The sequence below is a fragment of the Poecile atricapillus genome, chromosome W (assembly GCF_030490865.1).
Source record: "Poecile atricapillus isolate bPoeAtr1 chromosome W, bPoeAtr1.hap1, whole genome shotgun sequence".
NCBI lineage: Eukaryota > Metazoa > Chordata > Aves > Passeriformes > Paridae > Poecile > Poecile atricapillus.
This window is the reverse complement of record NC_081288.1, coordinates 40536506-40548747: the sequence shown is the minus strand read 5'-3', so window position 1 is coordinate 40548747 and position 12242 is coordinate 40536506.

The window sequence follows — 12242 nt, the reverse complement described above, 5'->3', positions numbered from 1 at the left end:
CCTAGCTTTAATATCTGTCCCCAAAGAGGTAAAAAGCCCTGAAAGAAAGAACTGTTGCAGGGATATTCACAATTCCCACACAGAAAAAATGGATGGCTCTCTGGTGATAGATCAGGCATAGCTTATTGTGAGAACAAAGCATGGAGAGACTGCTAGGCTGCAGAAGGTCTCGACCTAAGCAGAAACTTTGAAGAAGTTTGGGGAATGAAAGCACCTGAATGAAAGCAATGAATGAAAATCATTGGGGGAGAGAGCACATTTTTGGAAGGCAGTGAGATGATCTCAGCTTCATCATGTCCCAATGGACAAGTCCAGTGTGTGGATGTGGATACAGTGACCCAATAGGAGCCTGCACAGGAGAGGCATGGAGGAATTGTAAACATCTCGTCTTTCATTCTGGCTTCTCTATACAGCCTCAGGCCTGAGCTGTATATGGCTACAAACATACAGGCACTGTGAGGTCCTTGCAATTATGAGCTTCATTAGCTGAAATCCAAGGAGCTGAGATCCATAGGTGCACCACAGCAAACGGTGGGAACTCTACTTACGGCTGTATAAACATAGAATTAAGTTGTTATGGCAGAGCTGATCCTAAAATTGATAATAATTCTACAAAGGCTCCAATATAGCAAAGTCAAACACGACTATTATTTTTTTGTTTGCAAGAATGCCTTTGGCATTAAGGGGCTAAAAGAATTTAAAAATTATTGAGTTTAAAGCAGGGTCCTTTGGAAAAATGATTAAAATCATTCTGTAGCAAACCTTGTGGTTTCCGTTCTCTTTTCTTGGAATGGAAAAACCACTATGCACCCTTAACGTCCCCATCCTTTATGAAGTTTCATAACATGGCTGTAGTCATTGGCTCTGAGGCTAAATTTATGCCAGATAACTTCTCAGCCTAGAAACAATTTGGTCTTTGACATGTGAAATAGAGATAACCCAGGGACTTTAATCTTACCCTGAAAAAGCTTTTTTAAGTTTTCTGAAATGTCATGTAAGAAACCCATACGGACCAGATTATAACCCAGTTATCACCTGTGCAAATCCAGAGTGATGACACTGATTTCAGTGGAGATGCTCAGAATTTGAAATTACATCTGCTAGGATCAGAATTTAGCTTGTTGTCTCCTGTGCTAACTTCAGATCTAAATATTCCACCAGAAGCATTGAAAGTTTAATTATATGGCCTTTTTTCCCACTTAAACTCAGGCGTTAGGAAAGTAAATCTTCCTTTTTTATGCATTGCTATTTCATAGTGGGTTTTTTTTCCTAACAGAAGTGATAGTGTGGAATATAATTTTCTGTTGGCAATTTGTTTTTAATAAGCTCTTTAACATTCCAGCTATTCAAAGCTCCATGAAGCAAAGTTACTGCTGGTTGCACTTTACTCTAAAAGGTAATGATGATTATCAGCTAGGCAGAGTGCTGTAAGATAATTCAGGTAAACTGAAATGGCTAATGTAGATTACAGTGAATTAATTATTTGGAGATATTCAGCAAAGGATTGTTAAAAAGGTGCTGTAAGCCCTCTGGGCCAAGAACCAGGCTTTTATTCTGTGTTCACATCCCAGGACAACAGCAGCCATGACTGTGACATCTAGGCACACATAGTGCAAATTACAAAAATATAATATCCCCAAGCAAATCAATAATGGGTGGATCTAGTCTCAGAGTGGTGAAACTGTGTTTTCTTAACAGTGTTATACCCTGTTTACTGCAGTGTAACTTTGCCCCACTATAGGTATTCCCCTACCCAGTACTTTAGTTTTATTACAGCAATAATGAGTATAGCACAGGGCATTTTCAGTGGATCTTTATTTTACTCTGTCACAGTTTCAGGGCTGCTATGGGAGATACAGTAGCATTTCTTTAAAGTACCAGACGCATCTTTTGTCAGGCCCAGAGGGAAGCATCTGATAATGTGTCTTACCCTTGGACACATTATGCTAAGCAGCATTCAAGTGGTTAAATGATCAAGTGTTTTTAATAGCCTCTGGTTTCACCTCAGGCCATCAGTTTCATTCCAGCTGGCCATTAATCCTCAGGAAATGCCCTGCAGATAAACTGTTATTACTTACATACACAATTATGGATTTATAGTACACTGCTGTCTGCTGGAAAGTAACGGGGAAGGAGGTAAGGGTTAAAATGCAAGTTAGCTGTAGCAGTGACTTGGGTTCCCATGTGCCAAGGGATGTAACTCTGCCCAGTGCTTTGTGAACATGCTGCAGGAGCCTCCTACGAGCTCCCTTCACTTCCTGCGTTTTCCCCCACCTTGCTGCATGCATAAGCTTTCCCACAACTTTCCAGATGTCATTTGCCTTTCTCCCCAGGACTCAGTCAGTTGTCTGTGCACTGGACAATACGTAGCCACAAGTTGCCCATTGCTGATACTGGCCCAGACTCACGATGTGGCTGCAGGTGAGGCTGCATTGCCAGCACCTCCACACAAGCTGCACTCTTTGGTGCTAGGATGAGTCTTTTGGAGACTTTTTCCTTTACATGGGAATAATAATTTCCCCCACAAAAGCTTTGGCCCCATGTTTTTTCATCCGCAAATTGCAAATGAAGACCTCTAATCCAGATTGTCTTTGTCTTTTGAGACACTGACATCATCTTGCACAGAAATTTTCTCTGATGCCTAAGAGCAAAGTGATATGAACAAGTGAAATAGGACAGATTGCACGTTCTAACAGTGTGATGGGGATTGGCATAGTAGGAGCAGCTTCTAGTGGTTTTCACCCAAACTCCTTATGTAATATTTTCCCCTAAACAAAGTTTGGTGTTCAGGCTCTCACAGTGGGGCTTTTGATTACCTGGTGAAAAGAAGGTGGTGAGTCCTAAGGCTGCAGGCAGCCACAATGTGCCTGGAAGCATGTCTGGTTTTGGGAATGTGCATGGCCCCATAGGAGGGCCAGGACCCTCCCAGAGGTGAATAATGCTTTGCTGGCCAGTTGTGCCTGACAGGAAGCAGAGCAAAATGCAGTATATAATTCACATGGACTCAAACTTCAGGATTGGTAATGCCAGAGGGACACTCAGGTACTTGTCTCAGACTTGCTGCCAAGTGCATGGGATGTGGAAAGTTTGAACATCCTGGGAAAATTTTTTAGCATGTATTTGTTTGTTTGATTCCTCAGACCAAAGGAGATTCCAGGTATCCTCTCCCCTGTCTGCTGTACACAGGAGAGAATTCTGTCCCAGGCCAGAAAATTTACAGCACTCCACACCTTAAACAAAAATTTAGGGTTTCTTGGGTAATTTTATTTTATGTAATTACCTTTTTGTTTATCCTTGAGGTTGATTTGACCCCCTCTAAGGGCTATTCACATGGGAACAACAGTCGTGGACTTCACATCACTTGGTACGGTTTCTTTACTCTCTGTATGCTGTTAATATTTAATGCATCGTAACAAGTGTTTAAATAATACTGCTTTGGCATTTGGCCAAAACCAAGTTATATTTACCAGGAGGATCAAAAGCATCTCAGATTTCTCACAATTAATAAGAGATGAAAGAGATAAGATTTTTTTTTTTTTTCAGTTTAATGTATTTAGAAGTCAGAAGGGGAGAACACCTAAATTACTGTCACATTTTGCAGGACCTAACAATCTGAAAAGAGTGAATATAACTTAAGTTGTGGCCTATATTCTCAACAAAAACTCTAAATATGAACAGAATAAGTTATAACACTTGTCGGTAATGTATATTTTTTTCTCTGAGAACAAGGACACACAGATCTGTTTGAACAAATATTTAGAAAATTTGGATACCTCTAAACTTCAATTCAAGGTCTTCTGCTTGAATGTTGCTTTATGAAGACACTTGAGTGCTTTAGTTTTTAACACGAAAGTTCTAATGGACTTTTACCTGTATCTGGCAGGACATTAAGGTCTCCTGTGTGGATCACACAGAAGACAATTTATGTTTGCTTTCCACAAACACCCTGTGGATTTAGACTTACATGAAATGCACATTTCAAAACAAGGCCTTTTTGTACAGAACAATTGTATTTTTACAATATTAAATAGGTTTCTTAACATCAAAAAGGGAAGAGATTGGGCCAGTCCTCCTCCTAATGGGCCATAGCTGTCTCCAGGGAGAGGCTAACTTGGATGCTATTGACTGTTTAGAGATGCCCAGTTTTTTTCTAGTCTGCTCACTTTACAGGAGGTAGGGGTTATCTAGGTCACTGAACCAGAAGATGAAGCTTCTGAAGCACCCTAAGGAATGGGACTTTAAATGGGAGCTGGGAGTCCTTAGTCCCTAGCCTCAGAACAGCCTCAGGACCTCAATCCCTTGCTTGAGAACAGTATACACAGTTTAAAACAAATAATCCTTAGATAAAGTTGTTAGAGTAGAGGCTCAAGTCCTCCCAAAGGATGCCACTTAACACATCTGAAACAGTGAATCTCTAAGGTCAGCGCAAGGTGCAAGTGCTGCTGGGGAATTCAAATGAGCAGGAAGCACTGGGATGGTGTTGGCACAATGTTTAAGATGTTCTCCTCAGAGATTTTGAAATTTTTCAGGCAGTAAACTGAACAACCAAGCACAAGACTATTATGTTCTGGGCAAGGGCACCGATAACTGCTTAATGCAAAGCAAGATTTGCTTCCTCTGCACTGTGTTTTTTCACAATCTTCGTATTTCAAAGGAAGAGCTTTGTCCTTTGGTCTCAAGGGGTCAGAAGAGCGCGTATTAGTTCCGTAAGTTGCCCCTGGGTGTACCTGAGAAAAGTACATGTATTTAATGGACTGGAGGAATGTTTTGTGTTTTAGGGATTTGATAGCTCTCAAAATGTTGTTCAGACTGCTCCCTTCTTGGACACAGTTCTCAGGTGACTCTGCACATTCATGAATCTGGATGTAGGAGATTCATTCGGATAGTCTAAAATGTGGATCATATGTGCAAAAAATTAGGGAATAGCCATATTCACAGTGCTTGTCCCCATTTGAGAATGTGAGACAGAAAAATAGTCTATTCCTTTGGTATTAAGCTTCATTGGATAAACAGCTTTGTGTATTGATAAATAAATTTGCATTGTGCTAACAAAAGTATTAGCAATAGTTAAAATTTATGTTTCTTTAGAGAGGGGAAATGTCCAAAAACTGAACAAAACAAAGTTGAATTTCTCCATAAAATAAGATTGCAAAGATCTTTGGCTTCACACAATATGTTTCAGAAATTTGAAACAGTTTCATTCAGAAACCAAACATGAATACTTCCGTATTTTTAATGTTGTTTTACATAAAACCAGTTTGATTTCCCAAAAGTAATTTTGAAGCAAAAGGTAAAACACTACATTTAACAAATACCGACATTATTGAAAGGTTTTAATTTGATTTTTCTTTAAACAAAAATGTTTTCAGAATTGATCTTTTCTCAAAATGTGAATTTCAGGAAAGGTTGTATAGTTTTTTTTCCCACTGAAAATCTGTCTTGACGCGGGAGTTCAAATAGAACTTAATGTTCAGAATTTTATATGAAAATCTGAGTATTTTTGAAACTGGAATTAAATTTGGATGCATAAGACATAATTTGTAAAGAACTGTTTTTCATGCTGCTGCTGAAATTGCACAACTCCAGTAACATTCACACAAAGAAAATTTGGACCAAAAAAGGCTTGAAAGCACCAGAAACAAAAAGATGTTGCTAATCTGTAGAATAACAGTTATTTCCTTAGAACATTTTTCAGAGAAGTCTCCTTTTTTTTAATCTTCTGCACCAAAACACAATGAGTGAATGGCTTTGCAGCTACTGTCCCATCTGAGACAGCTGCAGGGTTAAACAACCAATGCAGTGCACACTGTAGAGTCCACATGGGGCCCTAAAGGGAAAAGCCCTACCTAAACCTCCCTGCGGGGTAAACGTGGCCATAGGTTTGAGTGCTTGCTCTTAACCACACACGCAGATAACTGCCACATCATTTTCTACTGTGATTAAACTCCTAGAGTGTGATTCGTTGTGATCATGTCTGAGTTATTTTTAGTGCACTGAGCTGCACCAAACACTTGTATGTGACAGGGCATTAAATCATCAAGAGACCATAAATCTTGAGAAGGCAGGAGTTGTCCTATACTTGAGATTTCTGCTGAAAAATTGAAGCACGAGACCTAAATGAGGGTCTGTCAGTGTGCATTCAAGGCAGTTGTTTGGACGGTAGTGGCTTAGATCTCCAGAGGTTCTACAGTGACATATTTAGTTGTCAAGAATTAATGTTTTAAAGGTTTCCTAAGAATAATTCAAATATACAAAGTGCAGATGTAGAGGTCAATAGATAGGTTTGAAGTAGTTCATAAGCATGCAAGATCTATTAAATGATCAATAATTCTCTTCAGAGTCCATACATATGCATTGACACGACAGGGAGGGCTGCTATTATAGTCTCTCAAATCAATAGTCCACATTTAAGAACTGTATGAAAGGTAGTTTTAAATGTGTATCAGATCAGGCACTACCCTGTTGCTAGAGATCCAGGTATCAAGAATTGGGTTGTAGCCAACTCCAAGGTGAGGAAAGTACAGGAAATGCCTCATGTCTGATCTTATGGACTCCTCCAAACATTTTTGGACAAATGTTAGATGATATGACTAGCTTTATTGCAGCAGCACTGACGATATTTTTTTGACAGTCCCAAGTGGGTTCTGAGCACTACCATTTCCTCATTCACATCAGCACTATGTGTTCTCTCAGCTCTCAAATACCAAGCAATATTTAATATGCAATTAATAAATTAGTTTAGAGCTGTCAGATTTCTTTTGTCAACAAGGTATGTATTATCTTTGAAACAAACAGACAATGCAAAACAAAACAAGCTTCCACCAAATCTCCAGACAAATGAAATGTTATTGGAACCATATTGCTGTAGCTGAGAAACCTGGTGAATTATCCTGATTCCAATGGATTTCAGCTACAGAACTGTGAATGTCAGATAGAGGACCAGCCATGATATATTTAATTATAAATATTTTCCCCTGAGAAATCTGATTATTCTAGGCAATGCTTCCCAAGAAAGTTATTATCTTGATTTGATCTATTTAAGAAAGGATTTAATCTGTTTAAGAATGAGGTTATGATGAGGCAAATAGAGGAGGGTATTGCTCCTTTTGTTGAAGCCTGATGTGTTTCCAATTAATTTGCAGAATATCAGATACTGTGGACATGCACATAATGATACAATTACTGAAAATTCAATCATAATGGTGCCAGCTGACACTCCCACCAGGGCTCTTCTCTGGAGAATGACTGACCCACAGAAATAATCCTGGTCCGGTTCCTGCTTTTTAGGCAGCTGTAGACACTAGTCCGCATCTTCCCAAGATAATGGTGTCTAACTTGTGTCCAGAGGTGCCAGACTCATGCTCTTGCATTCAAAATATTTAATGTACAGAACATCATGTCCTCAGAAAGATAGTCAATGTATAAGCTGTACTACCTATATGGGCAAGCCCAGTCTGGCCACAGTAAACCTGCTTGACTTTTGAATCTGTCATGTAGAATGAAAGTCATGAACTCCATCCTGGTCAAGAGGATGTTCCACTTTCACAAAGAAATTGCTTGGTTTTTTATTGTGCTGATAAATATTTCACCTATAAACATTCAGGTCCATCCTCATCCCAGCAAATAAGTCCTAAGGTCATGAATATCTATCTTGTAACACCTGAATAGTGCCATAATGCTGACTCATTTCTTCTCCATAGGAAGGTCTTCAGTCTAAGTGTGATCAGCATCACGTTTTGGATTACTCATTATGGGAAGCTAGCTGTCAACTCTAAAATGCAAAGGAAATCAGAACAGAACCTGGCTTTTAAAAACAGTTGTACATCCTGAAATGAGACAAAAATACTAAAATAAAACATGCTGAAAGGAAATTTCACATCTTAAAATTCAAGCATGCATCACATGATAAAAATGAACAGATTAAGTATAAAGCAATAAGAATTTTTCTGAAATATTTTCTTCTCTTTCTGAGTCTCCTATTGCATTTAGAACCAATATTTACACAGTATATTATGACATATTGAAATAACAGTGGAAAACATATCATTCAATATTTCAGTCTCACATGGTATTTTATTTACTTGAAATAAACAGCAATCTTCATTTCTCAGTGGCAATTCACCAGAAAAAGTATGTAAAACCTTGCCACTGATAAACTGAACATATCAGAAAATAATATTAGTGTCATAAAACTTTAAAAACTATAAATGAGGGGATAATATGAGGGGAGGGATTTGCTACTTGAAAGGTAAGGGCAGAACATAATAAGAGTGGATTACTTTCATTCTTACTAAGTTACTGGTAAAAATGCAGAGATAATAACTTTAATAAAGGAGATGTTGGCTGCAGTCAACCTTTTTTGTCTCAGAGGTGAAATATTAAACAGTCAAATGAGCATGAGAATAATATGGCCCCTATTAAAGTGATTTTAAATTTAAGCATAATTTTTGCTAATACCACTGAGCAATGGGAATAATTAAAATGGTTTCAGTAATGCTGAAGATTTTAATAATTAAAGATGCAAGATTAATTTGAGAAGAGGCATCATTAACCTAAATCAAATATTAGATTTGTTGTTAAGGAGAGGAAGTTTAGCCATAACCACATTTTTCAGATGGGGAATCTCATTAAATACCATGGTTTGCCTTTTACTCTGCACCCACAGGATTTGCTTGCATGAATATTAAGTCTCTGTGTATTGAATATAAGCATTTAAATCCCATGATATGGACCAACATTTTTGTACTATGTAAAGTATTAATTGAATAATCTTGTTTTTACTTTGGATGACAATAGCTAGTTACCTAAAGGTTACCACTTTTTTTTTTTTTTTTTTTTCATGGAAAAGAATACTAAGAAGTACAAGCCTAATCGGGTTGAAACCTTTTTTCTGCCTAAAAATATATCTCTCTAGGCTCCCTTTATTAATGTCACAGCTTCTTTTTTTGGATTAACTAAAAAGTATTTTCATGAAAACCAAAGCAAATAGGAAGTACAGGACAGAATGTATATGTGATGCACTGGAAACTGCAGTTATCTAACAAGGAAGTGAATTCCTCAGAGAAATAATGAGTAAAGTCCTTTTGTTACTTTGTTGTTAACAAACATTGTGCATTTGTATTGATTAAAATGAGGAAGTTGATAATTAAACAACACATGATAAAAAAGCAAAGTTTTTTCTCCATTTTTAGGAAAACAATCCTTCATAAATATTGATTTTTTTTTCCCATAATGTGGTGGTTTTCTATAAATATCGGTATCTGATAATGAGCACTTCCACCACTCATTATTTCCCTACTTGCAGAATTTAATGAATAGAAATGCGTTCATTATATGGAAATCTATCTACCTGTTATGCCTTTGATGAAGCCAGCCCCTGAGTTGAAATTTTGTGCACCATTAATAATATGCAAAGAACTCTGTCTTATCTTTAATGATATGCCTGAAGAATTTATCAATGGAATTTATTAGATGTTAATTCAACTTCCATGGGTTACTTAGGCAGCAGCATCTCACTTCTCTATCACTTTTTGGAATATTGTTCCTATGTTGTTTTTGTTCCAGTGCCCTTCCCAGAAATGATGGAAACATAATCTACTAAAACAGGTTTGAGTTCATTGACTCATAAAAACATGTTCCTTGTCTTGAAAGCGCCTGGGAAATATTGGCTGATTGTGATGAATTTCCCAGGCCTGTGGGACAGCCAGCTCGAATTTTGACTCAATCAGAATTTTTGATTGAATTTGTTTATTCACGGTTGCATTAGAAAATCAGCTTCTCCCACCTTTCCTGCCGCAAAGTGAAAGCTTACACTGAACCAGGCTGGCCTGAATAAATGGTCACTCTGTACTGAGGCAGCACATACTTGCCAAGTTGGACACTTTTGATTCCTAAGCTCCTCTGTCTTCACTGGGGCTGTTTTGGTGGCTGCAGTTCTTCCATCTCTGCACTCTCTGCAGTCTCCACACCAATTGCTCAGTGGAGCTGGAGGTCTGTGTCACCACTGATTGCCTTGTGGTAAACAAAATGCCTACAGTATTTTTGCCTGACTGCAAACTAGTCCTTGCAGTTTTCTACGCAGTCCTGTTGGACTTGGTACATGGCCCTGCCCCTCTAAGACCCAGAGGATGAGCCTTCAACTGGTCCAGGCAGAAGGAGCACAAGATGATCGTCTGCTTAGATACTATACATGTTCTACTTCATTATATATTCCTCATGCTTTCTTTCTGCTTTGCTCAAGTACATGCAAGTACATTCTGGCTGGAATTTCCATATCACTAGCCTGTCAAGCCATGTCAGAAGGGAAGCTTACTACAAACATGAAGAGGACTACTCTGAAGAAGAACAAAAGAATCCATTTAATTTAAGTCTGGTACAAACAATTTCCTGTTCATGTGTAGCTGGATGAAAAATACTGGCCTTAAACTGTAGCTAGGATGTTCAGATTAGATATTAGTAATGGTCTGATCTGCTCTAAGAGTCGGCAAATATTGAAATGTGCAGGTAAATTTAATCTCCATCTACAACATTTTTAAAAAGGACATAAATAGCTGTTGGAAATTGATTCTGCTTTAGGAAATGAACCCCGGCTTGTTTTCTGTCGAGCAGGAGGGAAAACAAACATTAAATTAGGATGCTGTAGTCATTCCTTGATAAGGCAGCTAATATCTAGCACTTCTCATCTGGAAATGCCTCTTCAGATCCTTTTCCATATTGTCAGCCTGCATGGGTACCTCCATCCACAGAGTCAGCCTGGGAGTCCACTGTGCCTTTTTCCTTCTCCCCTGAGAAAGTGGAAGTTCCATCATCCTAAAAAAGGGAAATGGGTATATGGATCTCCCCCATGCATACAATCTGGCTGGTTAGTCTCTGTCCCTGCAGCACGTTTCTGTGCTTTAGCTGGTGAGGAACTGTGTCCACAGCTGTGTCTCCACCTTTCCTCCATCTTTCCTCAATCTGTATTTTCACTTCTATCATGATCCTGGCCCCTGAAGCAAATATATGCTTTACACCCAAAACAAAGGTTGAACTGTGTTTTTGGCAGTCTCTGACTGGATATTTTGCCTCACCCTGTGCAACTCTCAAGCTCATTCACTTCCAGTGTGAGTGTTTGGATCAATTAGCACTGATGTTAGCTTCCCTGGAGCGACAGGCAAAGCAAGCACTTAGCATGTTCCCCTGGGCATTCTTATTTTTAGCCCCTCCTCAGTCACCTTCACTGCTACCAGCAACCACAAACCAGGCATCTGAAACAGCTTCAGCAGCAACTTTTTGGAAAAGACTGCATGAGATAAGGCTAGAAAGCATCTTCCCTACCTGCTGTGTTTTGTCCCTGTCAATGACTGAAGAGCAGGCTGAGCAAGTGCTGCAGCACTTTTTCTGAGGGTTTTTGTTTGTTTGTTTGGGCTTTTTTTTGTTTGGTTGGTTTTTTCAATATGTGGAAGCCGACACAGTTTCAGAGATTGTTTCTTCCAAAATTATTCAGGACAGCTCTCAGCTTCAAATCAGATCTGTCAAGTGAAGCCCTCTGTTAAATTCCCTATATGTATGCTAGATTTGGTTTGCTTGACTGATGTGAACATGGCTTGGCTTGTTCCTCATGCAACTAAAAAATTTGTGAAAAATAGAATCACAGAATCATAACGGTTGGAAAAGACCTTTAAGATCATCAAATCCAACCAAAAACCTAAAACTGCCAAGTCCAAAACTAAGCCATGTCGCTAATGACATTGTGGTGAATTTTGAAAAGGTTACATTTCTAGAATCAGAAACAAATTACTATGAATCAGGATTGCACCATTGAAATCAAAACTGAAGGAAGATCTGGACTACATTTTTGACTTAAAGGACTCACTTTCCCGAAGACTTCATAATTGCTCCAAATTTGTGGGAAGGTGGTTTTATTTCAGTCCTACCGTTCCTTCTCCAAAGATCCAGTAGTTACATTTTCCAAAGAATGAGGTCACATAATTTTCCAGTTAATTCCTCATATTGCTAATCCTTTAGGGTATCTCCATAACTTATAGTGGCCTGGTCCTGGAGCCTGAACAAACAGCTTCAAACAGCTGTTCCTGCCCAAGGAATGTTGCAGAAATTTCAGAAATCACAATGATCTCTGCTGTGGAATGAGGCATGTTTCAAGGGCTGGTGTCACCGGCCCTCTTTCAGAGCTGATTTTGTCTGATTAGGCTCTCAGGTATACATGTTATTTAGGGTCCAGCTCCTAAATATGTATTGGGACC